This window comes from Pan troglodytes, chromosome 4 (assembly GCF_028858775.2).
Source record: "Pan troglodytes isolate AG18354 chromosome 4, NHGRI_mPanTro3-v2.0_pri, whole genome shotgun sequence".
NCBI lineage: Eukaryota > Metazoa > Chordata > Mammalia > Primates > Hominidae > Pan > Pan troglodytes.
This window is the reverse complement of record NC_072402.2, coordinates 9,534,966-9,541,628: the sequence shown is the minus strand read 5'-3', so window position 1 is coordinate 9,541,628 and position 6,663 is coordinate 9,534,966. Positions and strand designations below refer to the sequence as shown.

The following is a 6,663-nucleotide window of genomic DNA, read 5'->3' as shown; positions in this document are numbered from 1 at the left end:
TACACAAAACTATATTTAAGACTGCTATTACCAATGTGATTGTTTTTCTGTAGGTTAAATTACTGGGTTTTTAAAGCAATTAACTTGACCTGAATCTTCAGCCTCAAAAGCTGTATGTGTGCTATTAATATGTCCATCATCTTATTCCAGGATAGAAGGTACTTCATGTACTGAAGTCTCATTCAGGGTCCATTAACTCCGAGTTCACTGGAGTCAGGCGTGCTGTGCTGAATGTTCCCCTGACAACCTCTATAAGAAAAGGAGGCCCTGAAAAATAATAACAATGCAAATAAAGAGCATTTTCTACAAGTTAATAATAACATCAAACATATTGTCCTGGCTTCGCTTTTTTAATAGTGTTTCAAATTCCAATGTGAAAGTGTGACACAAAATAGGATATAAGTACCTAAGAGGAATAAAAGCCAAATGTTTACTAAGGATTCATTATATTCTAGGCACCATTCTAGGCCCAGCTTAGGCTGCCATAACAAAATACGTAGACTGGGGGCTTAAGCAACGGAAGTGAATTCTTCCCAGTTCTGGAGGCTGGAAGTTCGGGGTCAGGGTGCTGGTAAGGGCTGTTACTGGTGAGGGCTCTGCTCCTGGTTTGCCAGTACAGCCTTCTCACTGTGTTTCCATACAGAGGAAGGAGGGAGGTTTGGTCTTTCTGTCTCATCTCAAATCCCATTATCATTAACTCATCACATCTTCTCTTTATAAAGCCCATCGTGGGGGTGCCTATGCTCATGAATTCATCTAATCCTTGTCCTTCCCATGGCCCCTACCCCTAATACCATCACTTTGGGGGTTAGGGCTTCAATGTACGAATTTTGGGAATGTACAATTCAGTCCACAGCATCTTGGCTTCCCTCTAAGGAAGGAGATCTTGTTAAAGGGTACCTCTGAGTAGTTGCCCCAGAGGCTCACAAAATGATGCAGAGTGTGCCAGACAGAGAACACAGAATAAGCAAAGCCTTCAGGAAAAGCACATTAAGACACGCCCATTCGCAAAGCAGAGGCCCAGGACCGAGCCAGTGGTCCCGAAGAGGGGCATTCAGGGTGGGGTGCCGGGAAAAAGTGTCAGGAGATGAAGCTGAAGGGAGGGTGAACTTTTGAGTTAATGCTGAAATGAGTTAAGACTTTGGGAGACTGTTGGGAAGGCATGATTGGTTTTGAAATGTGAAAAGACATGAGATTTGGGAGAGACCAGGGATGGATGATATGGCTTGGCTCTGTGTCCCCACCCAAATATCATCTTGAATTGTAATCCCCTTTCAAGAAAGGGCCCTGTAGTCCCCATGGGTTGAGAGAGGGAGGTGATTTGATCATGGGTGCGGTTTCCCCATGTTGTTCTCATGATAGTGAGTGAGTTCTCACAAGATCTGGTGGTTTTATGTATTTGGAAGTTCCCCCTTCATTCTTCTCTCTCCTGCTGCCTTGTGAAAAAGGTGCTTACTGCCCCGTTGCCTTTTGTCATGATTGTAAGGTTCCTGAGGCCTCCCTAGCCATGTGGAACTGTGAGTCAATTAAAACTCTTTCCTTTATAAATTACCCAGTGTGGGATATTTCTTTATAGCAGATTGAAATGAACTAATACAGCATGCAGTGGAGGGAGTGCAATAGAGTTGGGATGGGCAAGAGAAATAGGATAAATTTTGAACTTGCCAAACTTGAGGACCCTGTGAAACCTGTAGGGGAGATGTCAATAGACAGCCAGCCATGTGTCCCTGCAGCAGGTATACTAGTTAAGGTGACTCCAGCTGCTGTAGCAGATAAACATGTATGTATACTTCAAGCAGAGCAGAGCCAAAGCAAAATCCTGTGTGTATAATATCTCAAACCTAAGTAGAAGGCTATTACTGCTTACATACATAAATCCCAGAGTCAGTGTTCCTGGCTGGCAGAAGGTTTTCCTTTGAGCAGTGATTTAGGAGCCCAGCCCCCCTTTTTCTTGTGCCTTCATCATCTTGAACATGTGGCTTCCAGGATCCCCATGTATGGTCATGGGGAGGAAATAATACAAAAACTTGATTGAGAGAGGATGGATTGGGTCATTTCTGCAAGTCTCAGATATCACACAGATTCACTTGCCATTGGCTGAAATTTAGCTATATGGCCACACCTAACTGCAAAAGAAGCTAAGGAAGGAGTACCTAGAAACTCTATTTATCAATCTCCATATCTCAGGGCCCTATACTTAGTATCTGTGCAATAAAGTTAGGTATTATCATTAGATGAGGGATTTAGGCTTAGGTGAAATGTATGAGAATACAGCGTTAGGTGGAAGTTGGAAAGAAAAATCCCAAAGACAGAGAAGAGTGTACATGATATTCTGGGAACTATTTAAAGCTTTGGAAGTGGCCTGGCACAGTGGCTCACGACTGTAATCTCAGCACTTTGGGAGGCTGAGGAGGGCGGATCACGAGGTCAGGAGTTTGAGACCAGTCTGACCAACATGGTGAAACCCAGTCTCTACTAAAGATACAAAAAATTAGCCCAGCATGGTGGCGCCTGCTTGTAATCCCAGCTACTCTGGAGACTGAGGTAGGAGGATTGCCTGAACCCGGGAGGCGGAGGTTGCAGTGAGTTGAGATTGTGCCACTGCACTCCAGCCTGGGCGACAAGGCAAGACTCTGTCTCAAAAAACAAACAAACAAACAAAACAAAAGCTTTAGAAGTAGCAATGGAGTATTCTTCATCATCACTGCCATATGTCACAGCATAAATAAAGCTGATAAAGAAAATTTTGAGGAAAACCAATTTGATAAAAGGGTACATGCTGTATGACACCATTCATATAACATTCACAATCAGATCGAATTGCCCTGAAATGCTTGTAGCTAAGACAGAAGTTAACTTTATTTGGCACAGTGATTGGTGTGAGGGAGGAGAGGGCTTGAAGGCAGCACTTTAACATTTTTTTTATCTTGATCCAGGTACTGGTTTTATAGGTGTGTTCATTTTGTTAAAATTTATTGAGGTGAGCACCCCTGATTTGTATAAATTTTGTATATTGTGTTTAAACAAAGCATATACTTTAAAAGAAAGTTTATACTTTAAAATTTTCACACACATACTCTTATATAGAAATTAATTAATACCTAAGTCTCCCTAATGAAGAATTATTGATCTTTACTCCATTTTCTCAATTTATATATTCCAGTCCTTTTATACATTTCTTACTGCTCTACCCTTAAAGTAGGAATTATTTTATTTCAAAGGTAAGTCTTCCTGGCAGATTATTTTTGGATAATTGAATCCAATCGCTTTGATATTTTCATGTCCAAGGCACGCATTTTATACTTTGGACCCATTAAAATAACTTACTGTATTAATAGTCTTGAAAATTATTTTCAAACAGTACTTTTGTTGTCTGTGGTGGAGACAGCTCTCAGGCCACCAAAGACTCATGCATCTCTTCCATAATATAGCTACTTTTGCTGGACACTTTTTATCTAGATGTAGCCACATGACTGACTTCCAGCCAACTGGATGTGGACAGATGTGATTGATGCTGCTTCTAGGCCTGACCCTCAAAGCCCACCAGACATACCCACCACTATGTCTCTCCCTCAACCAGCTGAGAGGTCACCAGGTGCTACACAGGTTGAGCTTCCCATGGTATGGGGCCGTGAATGGGCCCACAGAAATGAACATGCTTATTGTAGTTTATAGGAACAAGATCTAATTTTCTATTACATTGAATCACTGAGATTTTAGGTACATCTGTTCCTCCCCTAAACATCGTGCTTGTTTTCCTTGTAATCGCTGTAAATTGCTCACTTAGAAAATTGAGTCTTGTTTCTTTGTAGGACCTTCACAGTGTACCCAGCCCAGGACTTCAACACTCTACCATGCTCCGTCTAAGCAGTCTATCCCTGAATCAGTCATTATATTATTAATTTATAATAACATTAGCCCACCCTCTTAGTTAAAAGTTCTTCATTATCTTGCCTTATAAGGAGAACAAAGAAACCCACTTACATGGAGAGAGCCTGGCAGTGGTTCAGATTTTGGTCTTCTTTAATTTGCTGCTGCTTCACATATTTCTTTTGAATGCAGCATTAGGTAAAGGCGAAAGATTGATGGATGTCAATGCTCAAAAAGAGAACTAGCTTCCAAGTTGTTCTATGATCCATAGTGGTCCTGGTCATTAAAAATCTGCCAGTACACACAGCCTCCATGTGGGATGCCTGGGTTAAGTGGTGTCTTCTGCCATGAGATAGTGTGTGGCTGTCATAAATAAAGACAAATACAGCACGCTCAGGGCCATGGTGTTTGAAGATTCAGCAGGAGGTTGCTTTGCCTTTCAGGAAAACTCCAGGACTGGGTGATGGGGACTTCCATTGATGGGAAATTGCTTTATGTCCCTTCTCATTAAATTGGATCCCACATGACCAGTGAGCTCTGTGTTTAAACATAGCCTGCTTGTTCCTTACTCCAATTTATTTTAGATGTATTTTAAGGGGGAAATTTTCTTATAGGACAATAAAATATTTCCAAATCTAATTTTGCATTCTCTCAATCAGCATCTCTAACAAAATCAATTCTATCAAGCACAGTTTTGTGCTCATTTATTGAAAGAAGCACACATAGAGGGAACTGCACTAATAGGTGTGCAGCTCAACTGAGTCTATATATTTACATGCATATATTCCTATAGAACATTTCCAGCTCCCCAAGGGTACCTGAGTGCTCCTCTCCATTCAGTATCCCTCCTGCATGCAGCTGCTGTTTTGACTTCTATTGCTGTAGATAAGTGTAAACCAGTTTCTATTCATTCAATACTCATCTAACTTTTGCCTATATCTCTCTGCTCTGGGCTTTAGAAAAATAGCTCTAAGTAGTGTTTACTTATTATACAGTTGTTAAAACCTATTTTCTTCTTTTGGGTTTTCCTTTGGTTTTATACCTGGTACTACATATGTTGCCATTTTTAAAGTAAAATATTTAGAATTGAGAAACTTTTGAAAAGATGAGTCTGCAAGGGCAGCGTAAAGGATTAGCAAAATAAGGCCAAAGTGTGTGTCACTCATTCAAAGCCCGCAGTGTTCCAGGCTGCCAGGGCCTCTGACAGGAAAGGTGCTGAGTCTACCAACCCTGGCTCACCAACCTTAGCATCACCTGGAGCAGAAGTGAGGCACAGAGCAATAGCGGCGATCCCTTATGATCCTCAGTCTGTCACTGAATCCTGAATTCTGGAATCATCATTGAAAACAGTCATAATTTCTACAGCCTCATAGCTAAAATAAGGCTGTATGTGGGTCCATACATCCACCTATAACTCCTAATTAATGCTTTTTAGCTTTCTAAAAGTCTTGAGACAAAGCAGTGTAAGTTGTCCAGTTTGGTGCTTCACTTTCAAAATCATTTTGGATATTCTAGCTTATAACCACATACATTTTAGAGATATCTTGTTAAATTTCCTTAGAAACTTATTAGATTTAATTTGGAATTACCTTAAATCTATGGATCACGTTGAGGAGAACTGACGTCTTGACAATATTGAGCTTTCTAATCCAGTAAAAAAATACATGTTTTCATTTATATAGATCTTTTATAATTTCTCTCAGGAATGATTTATAGTTTTCATTGTATAGGGCTTCAATATTAAATTCAAGGTTTTATTAAATTTGTCTCTGGTTATCTCCTGGTTTTGGCATAATCGTGAATTTCCAAAATTTTATATTTTAACTGTTTATTTGCATATAAGTCATTTTATTTTTGTATGTTGACTTTGTTCCCTGTAGTCTTGCAAAAATAACTTATTAGTTCTGCTATTTGTAATTTTTTAAGGATATTCTGTGTGACACATTCATGTCTCTGAATAAGAATAATCCTGTTTCCTCATTTCTATTTTGTATTTTGAAAATTTATTTCCCTTGCCTTATTTCAATGGTTGAGATCTCCAGTATAAGGCTTAGCAGAACTGTGTGAGCAGAAAGACTTGAAATTTTCTTAAACTGAGAGAGGAAGTTTTATTCTTTCAAATTCTGTATTAGGTTAGATTAGGTTATAGAAGGCTTTTTTTAAAACTAATCCTAATCTTCTGATTTTTAAAAAATATAATGAATACACTTTGAATTCTCACAAATTATTATTTGCTTCTGTTGAAATAATCATAGAGTTTTTCTATATTGCCTGCATGTGGAGAATTTAAATGATTGTGGTTTGAATGATAAACCAACTTTGCATTCCTAAGAATAACCTCACTTGACCTTTAAGTACTAGTCTTTCTATATATTTCTGCATTTGTTTTGCTAAACAGTAAGATTTTGTAAAGGATTTTGCATAAATGTTCTTAAGAGTCATAGCTACACTTGCTTGTACTGTCTCTGGTTTTGCTAATGAATGGGGCCATGCTGGCCTTATAAAAGGATTTGCAAAATGTTTTGTCCTCTTACTTAAAAAACTATTGCATAAGATTGGTATTACTTTTGTGTTAAATATTTGATGGAATTCACCAGTGAATCCATCTGGGACTTAGATTTTTATAAAAAACTTTTTATTTAAAATTTAATTTTGGGGTAAAGGTTATTTTAATATTTTCCTTTTTGTTTCAATTTTGTTTTCATCTTTTGAGGAATTTATATACTTATTTAAGTTGATTTTTTGACAAATTTATTCCTAATATATTTCATTATTCTAATTTCTAATTTTTAA

At 38.5% G+C, this 6,663-nt stretch overlaps 1 long non-coding RNA gene across 2 annotated transcripts in view; it reads right to left on the bottom strand.

The window, feature by feature from the left end:
- Window positions 1-4,003: 4,003 nt before the first annotated feature.
- The window catches only part of LOC107974617 (uncharacterized), a 50,061-nt gene continuing 47,401 nt past the window's right edge, over window positions 4,004-6,663 (bottom strand). For both annotated transcript variants that reach the window (XR_008547870.2, XR_010157143.1), the window contains one exon: window positions 4,004-4,233. This is a non-coding gene — a long non-coding RNA (uncharacterized LOC107974617). The remainder of the gene's footprint in view (window positions 4,234-6,663) is intronic.